The sequence below is a fragment of the Triturus cristatus genome, chromosome 12 (genome assembly GCF_964204655.1).
Source record: "Triturus cristatus chromosome 12, aTriCri1.1, whole genome shotgun sequence".
NCBI lineage: Eukaryota > Metazoa > Chordata > Amphibia > Caudata > Salamandridae > Triturus > Triturus cristatus.
The window spans coordinates 76147815-76165899 of NC_140595.1; the positions used below are offsets into that span (position 1 = coordinate 76147815).

Sequence of the window (18085 nt, forward strand, 5' to 3'; positions counted from 1 at the left end):
AAACAATAAGTTCGGTAGGGAATGGAGTGGTTATATTTTCAGGGTTTACTTTTAAAGAGATGATGTTTCCGTCCATCTCAGCACCTTTGGAATTGAGTTCCACATTGAGGGACCAGCCCCAAAAAATGATTTTGTCGCAGTTGAGGGAGAAATGAATCCCTTTAAATCCAGGTGCAGAAGTACTTTGGTAGGAATGGATTGGTGATGATAGTGCATGCAAGGGTCTGCCACCTACTAGAGGCCTTTGGGGTACTTACCATCTGAGGTGGGCTTCCATCTCCCTACCAGCTCAATCTGCCAGCACGACTCCCTATGCACTTGCGGTTTCCGGTTGAACTCAAGGTTGCCTGCTCAACACTGAACAAATGAAGGATGCCACCCACCTACACCCTGGACCAGAGCAAGAAGGAAGAGGTGCTAGAGTGGATGACCCTGTCAGAGCCCCGCTCGGTGCCGAAGTGAACAAAGGTATGCAGAGCCCATATGCCAGAATACGATTTTGGAAAGGACAGTGTCTGCATCAGTGGAGCTTGGGTTCCATTTAAGGAGGATGAAACACAGTGAGGCACCCGTGAAGCATATCAAATGGACAGGAACCATATTTAAGTTTGTCGTCTAGGATTTGCCCCAGGTCTAAGGCAGACTTCACCATAAGGAAACCATGAAAAAAGTATTGAGACATTGTATCAAGCCCGATGCATCCCTTGTGTCAGATGACCCTATGATATCACAAAATCGTCCAGAACACTCCAACCAGGGAAAGTGAGGTCCCTAAGTGAAGACGGACACCATAAAAGAAGGGCGCCCACCTTCTCAGTGACTGGAATTCAAGGGCAGTAACCGAGAAGGAAGGAAGATACATTAGGCCCTGCAACCGCACCCATGTCCTGTCTGTTACAGTGCCTCGAGGCAGAGTGTGTTGCTATGCCACTTTTCTGTAGTTCTAGAAGTCTACTGTGTGTTTTTCAACAGGGTAGCCTAAACCATCAGATGGGAATACTCTACCTCCCTGAGCCCCTTACTAATCACGTCTCAAGGCCTTCCAACAATTTGTTTCCAACCTACCCGGCCTTCCATCTCTGCTCTAAGAATGACACCTTCGCAGGACTAGGAACCAAGGTACTTCACCATCGACAGCAATGGCTAAAAATCCTTTATCTTTCTATTTATGTTTAAAAACTCTATTAAAACGTTTTTAAATACATAATTCACATTGCCATGCAAGGATACATAAACCTAATTAAATATTATTGCATATGGCCAACATCCCTATATCATCTTCATAACAGTAACATATCTAATGGAATTTCAGTGGATAGATATACTTCTAATATAAACATGATATTGATAATAACCAGGAGACAGACAAGACATTTAGCATTTAAAAGACACGAGTAGAGTTTTTTTGGCAAGAACACCTCATTGAGGGACTCACACTGGTGCCCGTCCGAACTGGGACCCACACCCAGAACCCACTCCCGGAACCTTGGAGTACTGATCAACAGCAAACTCCTCCTCTCTTCTTGAATTCCGCAAGAAGCTGAAGACCTGGATTTTCAATTAACCAACCTACCCTAGGCAGGGCTAGGCACACGCCCCTGCTCAGCGCCAAGGATACCCTCGCAGGTGATAGTGCGCTTCACAAATACACATAATATAACATAACAAAATTCTACATAGTAAGTGAGAAAAGGGCAGGGAGGCCAAGGAAAGGAAACCGAGTCAGCTATTGTGTAAAAGTTAACTGGCATGTCTTTGAAAATGTATACAATTAAAAAGAACCTTATATCATACAGCATGTGTGAAAACTGAGCAAACCCATAACGAACAGCAAGCTAAAAAAACAACTAAAAGAGTCCATAAAAAAGTATATAGACCACACATATTCCAGGTGGTTTGAGAACTTCTTCACTATCCATTGACAACCAAGGATTTTTTTCTTTATTTTTTAGGATCTTAATTGATATCAATCGATCAATTAATCAGGAGATTTGTAGAGCGCTTCTTGTCACCCTCGCGGGTATATAGGCGCTGGCAGAGTCTAGTTGATTAGCTGAATAGCCAGCTCTTAAGGGACTTTCGGGACTCTGAAAGAGATGGAGAGGTCCGTAGATGAAAGTGTAGCTCGTTCTATGTCTTTGCTGCTCGGTAGGATAAGAAGTGAAAGAAGCCCTTGACATGTTTCTTTTAATACACAAACTCATGGTAGGATTGTTAGCAAGATCCAGTGTGTAGTTGTGACAAATGTCCTTCTACCATGCTTTATGTAATACATGTGTAGTATTTTGTAATTAGTTGTGTTCTATTGAAGTGCAATTAGCAATAATTAAGTCACAAATTGATAGAGGGACTTCTGTTGCTGCTGGTGGTCCATCCCAGAGCTATCCCGTTGATGTTCACCTGCGGATGAGGAGCCTGACTCCTGCGCCTTGTCCTTAAAGTGGGCTGAGCATGCAGAGCACTAGGAGAGCTCACTCTGTGGGCTCACTAGGAGATGGCCATCTGTTGCAGGAATACTTAGGCCCACTGGAGGCAGTCATGTTTAGTGATTGGCCTCTTCCAGCAACTAGTATGCTATCATTCCCCACTGGTATCAATGGCCATGATGGAGTTAAAAATGGCCATTGCCCATCTTCTCCACAATGAATGAGTCATGGCTGTGACTTCACTGGTCCCCTGCTCAGACTGCCTTTGGTTGTGACACCAAGGCCAGAAGGTGAGCTTGGACCACTATAGCGATGCCACAATGGCAATGCAAGGTTTTCACCGTTCATAGAGGCATGCTATATACCTTTGTCTGCAGACTACTGTTTTTCACCTCTTCTCGTTGGCCAAGAAATCATTTCATGATTTGCCTCTCATGCCTAATTGCAATTTGCCTTTTGTGACCTATCCTCAGTACCATATGTAACAAACCTTAATTTTTTCTCTATTTAACGTAAAGCGATCTCTCCCCACCTGGGGACCTATTCACTCTGTATAGCACTTGGCACGTTTGCACTAATGGAATGGGGTAGCTAAAAATAATTTTTGCCTACTCATGAGTTTTTAGTTTCACACAAGATAAAGAGTTCACTCCCACAATAAACACAGTACAGAAGGCAATATTACATAGTGTCTCCATCAAATGTCTGGCACTATTTGACAAATGGCTAACATCAATCATGTGAGTTTTCTTTGCACTGCCAAAAGAAGAGCCGTGTGACTCAATATGCCACTTATGTGAATAAGTTCTTAAAGCACTTATGGTTGTATGCCACATGGACTGTACCGTAACTGCTTGTGACTTCTACCCGTTACTACATCTACTAATCAGATCGGTGGTTATTCCTCATGTATGTGTTTGTAAATAAACCATTAATAGGATGAGTAATAACACTAGATGAATCACTGACAAAATATCGAAGGACAGAATATCGACCTACAAAAATATCGCAGTGAGAATGTCGAAGTCAAGAATATCAACATCCTATCTACATTATGGTAACTACAAAAATATCGGAAAAAAAATATCGATGTCAAAAATAACGTTGTTAAAAATATTGTTTTTTATTTAACTTAAAAAATAATGTAAAATAAAGTAAATAATACATATAATTAAAATAAACATAGTTAAAAAAACTTAAATGTTTACAAATTATATATTTAATATATATAAAGTAAAAATAAATGTAATGTGTACATATAATATATAATATATATACTTACTAATAATTTTAAATAATTAATTCAATAACATAGAAAAGAAATTAAATATATAAATTATACGTACATCTACATTAAATATATAAATTATACGTACATCTATACACATAAAACAATAATACAAATAAAAATTAAATATATATATATAACAAATTAAAATAATTAAAAATATTGTTAATCTTTGAAATATGAATTATATACTACATTAACTAAAATAATACAAAAATTATTAGATAGCGGAGGTAATAAAATTACTATTCCAACTCCGAACAGTGCAACATTAGCGAAAATGTTGGATAGCGTAGGGGTAAAAATTACTATTCCCATCCCAGTGAGTGCAACTGTAGGGAAAGGTTTGGATAGCGTAGACGTAAAAATTACTATTCCCACTCCACTGAGTGCAACAGTAGGGAAAGTGTTGGATAGCGTAGGGGTAAAAATTACTATTCCCACTCCAGTGAGTGCAACAGTAGGGAAAGTGTTGGATAGCGTAGGGGTTAAAATGACTATTCCCACTCGAGTGAGTGCAATAGTAGGAAAAGTGTTGGATAGCATAGGGGTAAAAATTACTATTCCCACTCCAGTGAGTGCAACAGTAGGGAAAGTGTTGGATAGCATAGGGGTTAAAATTAGTATTCCCACTCCAGGGAGTGCAACAGTAGGGAAAGTTTTGGATAGCGTAGGGGTAAAAATTACTATTCCCACTCCAGTGAGTACAACAGTAGGAAAAGTGTTGGATAGCGTAGGGGTAAAAATTACTATTTCCACTCCACTGAGTGCAACAGTAGGGAAAGTGTTGGATAGCGTAGGGGAAAAATTACTATTCCCACTCCAGTGAGTGCAACAGTAGGAAAAATGTTGGATAGCGTAGGGATTAAAATTACTATTCCCACTCCAGTGAGTGCAACAGTAGGAATAATGCTGGATAGCGTAGGGGTTAAAATTACTATTCCCACTCCAGGGAGTGCAACAGTAGGGAAAGTGTTGGGTAGCGTAGAGGTTAAAATTATTATTCCAACTCCAGTACATGTAACAGTGTGGAAAATGTAGGATGGCATAAGTTAACATATTTAATAATTAAATAATTTTGGCAAAATAAATAACATATTAAAAATGAATTACCTAAAAAATAATAAAAGATACCAATAAAATTAAATTAATATTTACTTAAATAACATTAAATTACTTTCCACCCTATTCCCCATAAACACACAACCCACTACACATTAAAAAAACACAAATAATTTAATTGTCAATTAATCAATTGATAAAAAATAATTAACAATTAATAATAAAGTAACAATAAATTAATTAACTATAACAATAAATAAAACAATAATAAATTATTTATAATTAATATAATTCTAAATTAATCAATCAATACAAACGAATTACCAATTAATAATTAATAAACAATACATTTATTATCAATAATAAATTTAAAAAAAAACATTGATTAATTAATTATAATTACATTACTTCCCACCCTATTACCCTATAAACTCACAACCCGCTACACATAAAAATTAACAAAAGTCATTAAATTATCAATTAATCGATTAATAAAAATTAATTACCAATTAATAATTCATTAACAATAAATTCATTTACAATAAAAATAAATAAATAAAATGATAAATTAATTATAATTAATATAATGCTGAAGTAATCAATTAATAAAAAACAATTAATAATTAATTATCAATACATTAATAATAAATAATAAATAAAAACATATTAAATAATTAATTATAATTAAATTACTTCCCACCCTATTCCCCTATAAACCCACAACCCGCTCTGATACTAAAACGCAAAATTTACTTTACAAAATTACTCATTTCTAAACATTTAATACATATATTTAAAAATAATAAAAATACATTACAAAAAAACTTTTAAACATACATGTAAAATACATACTAAAATACATAACACTAATATAAGTATCGATATTATTAACAACGACATTTTTGCTAACGATATTACTTACTTCGCTATTACTAACTTCGATATTACTTACTTCGATATAAAAAAAACGATATTACTTGCCTTAAGCTCCATATTCTGGTCAATGCTATTCTTGACATCGATATTCTGTCCCCACAATATTAAAAATTCGATATTAGTGTAGGCAGATATTTAAAAATCGATTTTTTGACTGCTCACCACATTGGCTATGTCTAAGATTCTGAAGAAAGAGGGCCATCTTCAATGTGCTGGGATTCAACCTCAGAAGCTGAGAAGACATCCAGGCCTTGAGCACAGAAAGGGAATCATTAACCAGACTCGCTGGAGGGTTCACCCACTTCACCTAGCAGACCGAGGCGGATCTAGGTGTTGTCGGCATAAATGAAAACTCTTAAACTGAACACATGCCAAAACTGGGTGGTATGAAGTAATATCAAGGGGTGGAAAAAGCGCTTAGGTACTACTCAAGGACTAATCTAGAGGAATAGATTGAGAGAGTGGAAAAGAGATTGTCTACTCCCAGTACGAGACGAAAAAACTAATTCAATGGAGGTAAGAGCGCTGCATACCAGTGGCGTCAACGGGTTTGCCGTGGTAGTGGGTGGTTGATGTCAATGGATGATGTGATCAGCTCTAAGACGACTTGTCCTGTGATAGAGGGACAGCTACATCCAATAGATGGTCATCAGTATCCTGGGGTAGGCCACATTTGGTTCCCACCCAGATGCAAAAACCATCCGCTAAACTAGAATGTTGGTACTTTTGATGACAAATTTCAGTAGAGTGGCCTTAGCACACACCAAAGACAAAATTAACACTTGGAGCAGAGTGATGAGAGGCAATACAATTTTTCTCTTGCCCTGAAGAAGCCCTGTTAGGGATGAAACGCGGGGGCTGTATGCACTTTGTACGAAGAACATAAGGAATAAAAAGATTTGCAATGCACAACCAAGAGAATCTGAATAAGAATTATTTTTGTCTATGTAACTCAACTTTGTGTTTTTTTTATTGCCTCTCATCACTCTGCTCCAACTGTATTGTATTTATGGCCATGTGGCAGCTGGTCATTTGAGGTGGGCATTACACATGTGATTACATATCAGTGACCAGACCAGGTAGTACAGTGGAAATTACCCTTGCAGCTTCTTTCTGTCTGATCAAAATTAACACAGTCTGGCTCCAGAAACCAAGATTTTGGTAGAAGGGAAAAGGTTAAGACAGCGCAAGAGTTTCAAGCCATGATAATGGTACTGGGAGTGACCTAGCTGGGAGCAAGGCGACCTGAAGAAGATATGGAAAATGGGCCATCTTGCGCAATGATTGGGTAGTACTATATAGCCAAAACTGGTGTACTGTGGTGTCTTGCACCAGCACAGCATGCAACCGGCCCTGGTTTGCACTTTGGTAGACGCCAAGCTGGGTTTAGGAAACTCTTCTGGAACTTCCCATTGTACTAGCACAGATTGAGATATATATATATATATATATTTTTTTTTTTTTATATAAATTTATATATATATATTTATTTATATATATAAATATATATGTATATATATGTATATATATATATTCCAAAAGATAGCAGACCCTGACTAAAGGATCAACAATGAGCCCACCAGCCGGTTAGTAACATAAAATCCTTTATTTTGCAGAGAGTTACAGCATAACGCGTTTCAACGCACTCGGCGTTTTAATCATAAGCAACATGTGGTATGGTCAGCCGTTCTCCTTTTAATCCACAAAGTGTAAACACTGAAGATGGACAACGAATGCCTACAGTCATGTAACAAGGTTTTACTGAAGTAGTTCATTATTTCGGGTGCCATGGCCTCCAGTATAGTTGTTCAAAGTCTTCAAAACAAAAACTGATTGCAAAGTTGGCTCCCACTTTAGGTTAATTTCACCTGTATTAATTATCGGACCACAGTACCCATAATACAGTGCGATTGTCAAATGCACTTGTGGAATGTACATCTTCGATTTCGCCACTGGTCTTCTCATTCTTACAGAGTATCCTATTGCACCTTTCACAAATAAAATTTATCTGATTGCCTCGAAGAAATCAATATCATACAGGGCCAGATAATAGTATAACCCATGAAACAGTGTATATATGTGTGTGTGTGTGTATATATATACATAGCGGATTACCTATGGAAAATAGGTCCTAACTATATCTACCTACTGGTGACCGCCAGTAGGTTTTATATATATATATATATATATATATATGATTTATTTCTGCAAGCCTTCATTTTCCATCCGTACTGAACAATGTATAATACAAAAGATAAAACATTTTTAATAAAATCGTAATACTGTTTTATACGACACTAATGGCTAACCTGCTATATTGCATTATATAAATTAAAGAGAGCACAAGAGTGATACAAAGAGGCGGTTTTTGTATGATCTTTAATGCAGCCGTTTCCTGGCGCTGCAAATGCCGTCTTACTTGTGCTGAATGTAATTGTACTCAGTTTTAGAAATTCTCATGAATTTATTGATCTAAATATTGTGAAAACATTATAAAATGGCGTTGCATATAGCATCTGCCAGCTCTCAAATTTGGCAGACGCCCGAACGAAGCTTTAGGGGACTCTAGGTCCATTAAATCCCTGAGTTAAGAGTTTTTGCTCCTACAAAATAGAGAACATGTGAGGCACAAATTAAGGGCGTCACAGGCTGGCGGCCCGGGAGACAACGAAAAATACATAGCTCGCATTCGGCTCGACGTGGAGAACGGTGTAAATTGGAAGTGCCCACCAGTGTCTTTCGTTTCCCCAAATCCAAATTGTAGAGTACTGTATTGTAACTATATAGCGCTTAGTACCCCTGAGCAAGAGTTGGAGCGCTTCTGCTTACAGTTCTAAAGCGCCCACATCATGTCCGTCAAGGCGCTGGCACTTCAGATTTGTCCTGTACGTCAGAGAATGTGGGTTTTCCGTCGGGTGCTGGAAATGAGGGTGGGGACCATCCCACCTCACGAGACTAACTGGTTAAGATGTTGCGCCCCCCACCCGGACATAAACTTGGAAAAAAGAATCGCCACCCCCCGCATGGCAGCGCAGAGGACCCCGCCCAGGTCCGAGCACCCTGCAGCCACCGGTTGCTTTGGACGTCACGCCCATGCATCCAAGAGACGCCACTAGGATCTGGTGGCATGAGACACCCTCGCCCCCCACAAGCACGCGATGCTTCTCTTTACCTGTGGTGTGCCCCTCCGCCCCTGGTGCAGCGGCGCCCGGTGCTTGCCAGCGTCTCCTGCCACAGAAGCAACAGTTGTGTCCCTCCGCCGGGGAGGGCGGGGGAAGCCGCCGCTCCGCCGCTGCGATGTCTCCAGCGGGTTCCTATGGCAATCCCCGCCAAAGGTCAGGCAATGAAAGGCGCGGGGCGGCTTCTCCCCGGCACCGGAGCCGCACGGGAGCCTCTGCCAGGCCACGCTCGGCTCCTCACGATGACAATCGAATCATTGAATTCATAATTAATCACCGTCCGCAGCGAGGCTCCTGTCAGCGCCTTCCTTATACTTTTCTGCCAAACATGGGGATGGGGAGCCTGGGTATGTCCATCCATCATCCTCGGTTTGTCAATGTGTCTGTTTGTCTGGCTCGAAAAATAAGGGATTGTATGTGTGAGGCTGTGTTGCAGCCAAAAATGTTTTTGTTGTTGTTGCAAACCTGGTGTTTGAAGTAAAAGGTTCCAGGGGCCGTATTTAGAGCTTGACAGATGGGATAGGCAGTCAAAATGTGTCAAATATCCCATCTGCCGTATTACAACTACGAAAAGGGTACGATGCACTTGTCATTCGTCAACGGGATGCCTATCACCTTTGTGACAAAGTATCACACTCATCAAACTCTAAATAAAACCCTTTCTGTACATCTCAGGTCTTCAAATGGTTGCCTCGGAACACCAGACGGACCGTTACGCAAGCACTCATCACCAGCAGACTGGACTACGGCAACACGCTCTATGCCGGAACTCCAGACGGATCGTCTCACAGGCACTCAGCACCAGCAGACTGGACTACGGCAACACGCTCTATGCCGGAACTCCAGACGGACCGTCTCGCAGGCACTCATCACCAGCAGGCTGGACTACGGCAACACGCTCTATGCCGGAACACCAGACAGACCATCACGCAGGCACTCATCACCAGCAGACTGGACTACGGCAACACGCTCCATGCCGGAACTCCAGACGGATCGCCTCGCAGGCACTCATCACCAGCAGACTGGACTACGGCTACATGCTCTACGCCGGAACACCAGACAGACCGTCACGCAAGCACTCATCACCAGCAGACTGGACTACGGCAACACGCTCTATGCCGGAACTCCAGACGGATCGTCTCACAGGCACTCAGCACCAGCAGACTGGACTACGGCAACACGCTCTATGCCGGAACTCCAGACGGACCGTCTCGCAGGCACTCATCACCAGCAGACTGGACTACGGCAACATGCTCAATGCTGGAACACCAGACAGACCGTCACGCAAGCACTCATCACCAGCAGACTGGACTACGGCAACACGCTCTATGCCGGAACACCAGACGGACGGTCACGCAAGCACTCATCACCAGCAGGCTGGACTACGGCAACACGCTCTATGCCGGAACACCAGATGGACTGTCACGCAAGCACTCATCACCAGCAGGCTGGACTACGGCAACACGCTCAACGCCGGAACACCAGACAGACCGTCACGCAAGCACTCATCACCAGCAGACTGGACTACGGCAACACGCTCGACGCCGGAACACCAGACGGACCGTCACGCAAGCACTCATCACCAGCAGGCTGGACTACGGCAACACGCTCTATGCCGGAACACCAGATGGACTGTCACGCAAGCACTCATAACCAGCAGGCTGGACTACGGCAACACGCTCTATGCCGGAACACCAGATGGACTGTCACGCAAGCACTCATCACCAGCAGGCTGGACTACGGCAACACGCTCAACGCCGGAACACCAGACAGACCGTCACGCAAGCACTCATCACCAGCAGACTGGACAACGGCAACACGCTCAATGCCGGAACACCAGACGGACCGTCACGCAAGCACTCATCACCAGCAGGCTGGACTACGGCAACACTCTACGCCGGAACACCAGACGGACCGTCACGCAAGCACTCATCACCAGCAGGCTAGACTACGGCTACACTCTCTGCGCCGGAACACCAGACGGACCTTCATGCAAGGACTCATCACCAGCAGGCTGGACTACGGCAAAACTCTCTATGCCGGAACACCAGACGGACTCACGCAAGCACTCATCACCAGCAGGCTGGACTACGGCTACACTCTCTACGCCAGAACACCAGACGGATCGTCATGCAAGCACTCATCACCAGCAGGCTGGACTACGGCTACACTCTCTGCGCCGGAACACCAGACGGATCGTCATGCAAGCACTCATCACCAGCAGGCTGGACTACGGCTACATGCTCTACGCCGGAACACCAGACGGACTGTCACGCAAGCACTCATCACCAGCAGACTGGACTACGGCAACACGCTCTACACTGGATTCTCCACACAACTCCTACACAGACTCCAGACCATCCAGAATGTGGCCGCAAGACTCATACTCGACCTCCCGTGCTGCATCCACATCACTTTACAGCCCAGTAAGCTTCACTGGCCCTCCACTCACAAGCACAACCAATTCAGACTTCTCACGCACACGTACAAAGCCCTGCACAACACAGCACCAGAATACCTGAACAGCCGCATACACTTTCACCAACCCACCAGACATCTACGCTCTGCCTCAATCTCACTCACACACATGCCCCGCATCCACAAAAGTTAAACCGTAGGTTGCTTACTCCTACATCACACCCAAGACATGGAATGACCTCCCCCAACACATCAGAGCCTCCTCTTCACTTATTGAGTTCCGCAAAAAGCTGAAGACCCGGCTCTTAATATAAGCGCCTTCGGGACCTCACACCCACACACCTTGCCCAAGTGCCTGGATACACTTTTGGGTGATTAGTGCGCTATACAAATCAACATAACATTACATAAGATAACTCAACAGCTCGCAGAGAGAAATTCAAAACCCAGCATTATCAACACTCCAATAACCACGTCCAATCAATGGTATGTGCTTTACTCCTTTTAATTACCTCGAGATGCTAAATTATTGATAAATTATTTAAGATTGTTATACATATTAGATCAAAATAATATCCTTTAGGATGCACATGGACAGGGGCTCATTTATAGTTTGTTGGACGGGATACACTGTGAAAACATGGTGGATATCTGTCCACCATATTACAAGTGCTATAGGATAAAATGCACTCGTACTACCAGCCACCGGACATCTGCTATGTTTTGTGACCGAGTATCCCAAATACCAGACTCTAAATAAGCCCTAAGGACTTCATTTCAAGGTCAGACTAATTCCCAATTTGCCCTGTAACCGGACTCATTGAGGGAATCAGGAATTTAAAGGCTTGAAGCAAAACTTTACCCCTCTTCTCCTCCCACAGATACTTCACCTGATACATTCCCAGTTTATTCAAGGAGTAACTCTGGATGGTCCAGAACTTCTCCATTCTAGAAGTTCAGGGACCTGTGGATCGGGTATATCAAGGTGCAGGACCAATGTTCCCTCTAATTGTTTTTCACTGTGTGCGGCAGTGTAGGGTCTCTGTGCGCTGCAGCCATGGCTATGTGCGCCAGGAACCAGACCATGCGTGTGTGCAGCGCCAAATATCACTCCAAACTTTTGCTTAAAAATCTGAGAAGATGGTGCATTTCCACACATACAGTGCCACGTTAAGGGTCTTAAGGCAGGTTTGCAATTTGGATACACCCGCCATGACCTGAATTGGTTACACAGGCAAGTACACTTCTGGTTTACAAAAGCACAAGACTCCAACGGTGGTGCCATCATAAGATTTTACTAAAGATTCTTAACTGGAGCACTGTTCATTGGGTGGGTACATTTTGAGAGCCTACACAAGATTACATATACACAATAAGTTGTGGAATGGAATCTTTGTGATGTAGCCTGCAGCGTTCATCTTCATTTAGCAATTTCAACTATTGCCAAATACTGCGGGATACATTGCTTAATTTGTAAAACAATAAGTGCTGGGGCTCAAAGCTTAGCTCAGAAGATGTGCATTGTTTTCTGTCTGTGGCCCTGGATGAAAGTTTGTCTAGGAAAAATATGTAATGGTCCTCAGGGTGCGGTAATTGTGGAATCTGCAAAAGTTCAGTGGACGCTGGTGCCCCAGAGTTGTCCCTTAGAAGGTCTGGAAGAAGAGCTATCCCACCTGCTTACGTAGGGGAGTATTTAAGATAGATATACTCTTTACATATTAAGAAACATGCAACACAAAACCTTTTTCGCATTTATCTTTTCCCATGTGTATATATATATATTTGTATTATAAGTTGCGGGTCCAAAAACGTATACAGCGCCAGCGGATCTTAGACTGGTGCGGATGAAGGACGCCTTCTTGGGCATTTGCTAAGTTTTTGCGCAGGCACTCCCGTGGCACAAATTTGCGTAAGCGCAAAGGATTGCGTCTGTTTACTTTTCATCACAAAAGCCCTTCATGGCATCGCAAAACCGTCCGGCTCCCCACGAGCGCCAGCACACCCGTTAGTGTATCAAGGGCTTGATGTCTTAGACTATTAGAATTTTGCAAGATTTATTTGGAAGAGTGAAGTTGCAACGATCAAATAATGGTTGGAATAAGCCACCTGCTCCAACATTCTAGCGAGTGTCATTATTGTGGCGTTCCCCTGTTTAATTTAGAGCATTGCTACATCATTGACCGGAACGTTGAGATATCATTATAGCCGTTCTGCCTCGTCTGTCACATTTGTTACATTCTCTGTCCCCTAGCGTCTGTCAATAACCCGACTAGAGATCATTTAATGATAATTGTAGCCTCCTATAGTGTTGTCATATGCAATATTAGAACGCTGGGAACTTGAGAGCTTTATGGAGAAAATGGGAATGTCAGCTAGTGGTAAACTGTTGCTGCTTATTTATCTTATGCAACTAACAACCCTTGTCAAAGCCAATAGTCCAGACTTGCTGTAGGTATGATGTTACTTGCTGTATTATATATCTGGATACAATGACAGAAACAGCAAATTACAAGTCGGACGGCACCCTATGCTAAGCACAGATTTTTAGCTCAGGTGTTTTTAAGCCACACCTTTAATTACATTGGCCACGCCCCTTTGAGAGACCCCTCAGTTTTTTCATCCCACTTAAAGCCCTGATTAAATGGTTTGGGTTTGTTGTTTTTCTGTTGCTGTTCTGAAGCACAAACTTAGTGGTGGCCCAGAGGGAAGCCGTCTTGCATACAAATAAGTCCCTTAGCTCACCAAGGCTCTCGGTCCCCATAGCAAACAGCACCTCTTCTTCCTCTCCAACTAAGTGACATGATTTTTCGGGAATGAATGTCTCTTTGTGCTGAGCAGTGTGGTCTGGCGCTGTTTCCGATTTGCACACAGGCACGAAACGTTCATAAATATTAAAGCCACAGAATATACTATTTTTGAGTGAGATGATTATTTTTTTCCTTTTTATGACTTGATTCCATGGGCTAGCCACTTAAACAGAGTAACTCACTCCCAAGCGCAGTTTAACTCCTTCTTTGCCAGAGTGGCCAGTTTCAGGAAAAACACAAGCAAAGCAGTGAGTGTTTTTACTTTTTCAGACAACCAGCTGTTTTGGGGAGACCATTCCACGTGTGTCATTTTTCCAATTTTCAGAGTGAAAGCCAAGGTTTACAAGTTTGGGAAGCCTCAGGGACACCACAGTGTATTCCAATAGAAGAAACAAACCTCTATGTTTGAGATGATGAGGTGATTCTGGCCAAACAGCAATCTTTAGAACTCCAGCCCTTCAGATATTTTGAGTGAATAGGACATATTTAAGATATAAGCACAGTTATCTGGAGCCACGCAAAGGCAGATGTCCACTAAATACAATTGCTCTAAATTAGGACGGACAGCACCTGTCTTAATCCCTTCAGTGCCACGCCCTTTCCCCCTCCTGTGCCGGGCGTTACATTAGGGGGCGGGGTTCATGACGAGATAGTCTCGTCATGGGCACAGCGCAACCGTGCTCCATGACGAGACTATCTCGTCATGGGCACAGAAGAGGTTAAAAACGAAAAGACCTATGAGGTCTTATTTTTCTTCAACATTTGATTGTATTGTGTTTGATATCCGTTCTTATGCACTTCTCTGAGATCGTATTTAGTAGTTCTCTACAGAATCTACATAAATAAGCAGAGACCACAATGAGATCAAAGGGCTGTGACAAACTACAGCCTGAGCCTTCGTAAACAAAATTGGCGTTTCCAGTAAGACTTCTTTCCGCAATGCTTAGATATTGTCCACTGATGTTCTTCTTGGATATTCACATTGGATAGTGTGGAACGGAGGATTGGTAATCTTAAGGCACCTAAGTGGTGTTTTGATGTCTTTGAGGACCTAATGGATGCTGGATTGAGAGCATCTGTGATGAATGTCAATTTAAGGGGTTTCTGGTGTTGCCTGTCAGCAGCTTTAGAACCTCAGAATTATTAAGTAATGTTGATTCCAGTCTGAGAAGAACTTTTTATCCTAAATTTGTCTCTGTATTCTGAAACCTGCCATTTCACTACTCCCAATGTAAAAGCCTATATGTAAATATGTAAAAAAAAAAACAACGAAAAAAAACTGACTGGATGAGGTACTTGCACCTGCCACGCGATACCTTGAGATCTATGTACCTTGTTTAAGGTGTAGAATTGATTTCAGTCTACATCTTAAAAATTCACAGATCCACACATTCTTGATTCAGCTGCTAGTGTGCACTGGGCGATAAGGAATTCACCCTCTCGCAGCTATTTCTAACATTCCAGACACTGGACAAAAGCCTGACGCATCTCCAGTGCTATGAACTGATAAGGAGGCAATATTTTTGCGCTGGACAAGAAAAAATAGGGGCATATTATCAGGCCAGGCGATAAAATTATCGCCGGTTTAGCGGCAGAAAAGTGCCGCTAAAACGGCGATAATGGGCTTGATAATATGTTCTATGGAATTCCAATTGAGGCCCATGTTAGATGTCCTTCACATTTAACATGGGGGCATATTAACAAGCCAGGCAATAAAATTATCGCCGCTTTAGCGGCAGAAAATTGCCGCTAAAACGGCGATAATGGGCTTGATAATATGCTCTATGGAATTTTAATTGAAGCCCATGTTAGACGTCCTTCACATTTAACATGGGTTTCAATTGGAATTCCATAGAGCATATTATCAAGCCCATTATCGCCATTTTAGCGGCAGTTTTCTGCCGCTAAAGCAGCGATAATTTTATCGCCTGGCTTGTTAATATGCCCCATGGGCTTCAATTGGAATTCCATAGCGCATATTATCAAGCCCGTTATCGCCGTTTTAGCGGCAGTTTTCTGCCGCTAAAGCGGCGATAATTTTATCACCTGGCTTGATAATATGCCCCAAATTTGTTAAGACTCAACGGGGAACAATAACTTGGTCTACTTAGGAATTAATTGGACAAAGAATGCTGCACAGTTTTAAAGCCCAGGTTAGCGCAAAAGCTGCGTCAAAGAGTTTTTGTTTGAAGTTGGTCAATGAGCCTGAGCACATTCTTGCGGAAGAGCCTTTGTGTTAGTAGGGTTTTGTTTCTTTATTTTTGCCTTTATTTTATTTTTATCAGAGCACTGAACATAGATAGGCGACTCCTATGGAATACAAAACAAAGATCATAAATTACAATAAAAGACAAAAACCATTGTTAGAGATTTTAATGGAGACCCTCTAGGTTACCTTTGATCCGGATTAAGAATAACAATAGTTCTTGAAATAGTCAGTGGGTGAGGCAGATAAAGGGAAAGAGTAATGGAGGCAGAGACTCTTGTATAAATAACTAAAGTTCGATAAAATGTAAAATGGCAACGAGAGAAAGTATCCCTTTCAGACTTGGGTGATGGAGTCACATGGTCACTAACACGTCAGTGGACAAATGGAGGCAGAGTCTAGACCAGAGGGCAGCAAAAGGTTCTGAGAGATGACTGCGAGGCCTACAGGTGTTAATGTGCAGCTGCACGAGTCTCGTGAACACCCCAATAGGAAAAGCTTGTCTGCCTCACACCTGGCGCTGTTTGGTGAACTGCTTTGTAATTTGGGGAAAACATTTTGAAAGGCTGCTCAGGAGTCTGTTCAGAGCAACCAGTCAGAATCGAGGAGGCACGTTTGAAAACTCGCCTGCTGTTGAGGTTTGTACTTTTTCTGTCCGTGTGAGCTGCAGTCGTCTGTAACAAGACTATACGGATAGTGTTGCGCTTATGCAGGCGCTGTTTGCTATGGATGGCCGTTCGTCTTACCTGTAAACCTCCGTAATCCATAGTTTACTACCCCCCACCCTGCCCCTCCCCCTCCCCCTCCCCACATCACCGCCCTGCAGGAACTCCTACTACCGACCGCGGCTGCTTACAGGAGAGCTGGGGAAGGCAACACAAAGGGTCTCAAGCAGCTCCGCAGTTGTGCACAGTTAAAAAAAGAAAAGCAAAGTCTCAAACACGACGTGTGCTTAAGCACACGCAGTGTTTGACACTCTGCATTCCTTTTCTTACAGTGCACAGCTGCGGGGCTGATTGTGACCCTTTGAGTTAGTATTCATGTTAATCGCAGCGCCCGTGTGTGCTGCAATTAACACGAATACTAATTCAAAGGACCACAATCAGCCCCCCAGCTGTGCACTGTAAAAATCGTCTTCTCCCGCACTGAGGAAATGGCAGTTTTTCGTGCCGCTCGCATTTTAAAAGCGGCGGTGCGAACGATGTTGCGGGAGTGCGCGCTAAATACAGCACACTGCGCGCTTAGGGTGGCTTCAGTGCGCGCGCGCTCAGGCGCGCAGGTTATTGGGAACAGTGTGCAGGACTATCGATGCTGGACTCCCTAATATCATTGGCCTTAACAGTTAAGGAAAATGGAAGCAGAAGGAGTAATAGTTTCAGTAAAAAGGGGTAGAATCAAAAACGTACAGTGGGTCCATAATTTAAAAATAAGAAAGGCAACTATAAGATTTACCTTAGAATTCTCAATTTTAAAACCCTGAGTTTCTGAAAAATCGAAACAAAAACATATAGAATCCCGTGAACTGATTACTGAGCATAAAATAAACACTTGGAACTATTTCACGACAATCCAGGGCTTTTTATCTAGGGGCACTTTGTACTCTAGGTTTTGTAGTGTGGTTTTAACATCAACAATCAGGCCCAAATACCTCAACAGGAGACTATCCTTCCACGTACCGAAGAGAAACCTCTGCTCCACCGACCTCGCCCTGGCAGCGTTCCCCCGGATCCGCAAGAACAGAACAGGCGGGAGAGCTTTCTCCC

At 42.7% G+C, this 18085-nt stretch overlaps 1 protein-coding gene across 7 annotated transcripts in view; it reads right to left on the reverse strand.

The window, feature by feature from the left end:
- CTXN1 (cortexin 1) overlaps positions 1-18085 on the reverse strand; it is a 111512-nt gene that overhangs the window by 15000 nt on the left and 78427 nt on the right. Inside the window, exon 1 of one of the 7 annotated variants that reach the window (XM_085637873.1) lies at positions 8885-9014. The exons of the other annotated variants lie outside the window; for them this stretch is intronic. The gene's annotated coding sequence lies outside the window, so the exon portion shown is untranslated. Of the gene's footprint in view, positions 1-8884; positions 9015-18085 lie in introns of those variants that run through there. 7 annotated transcript variants of the gene reach the window in all.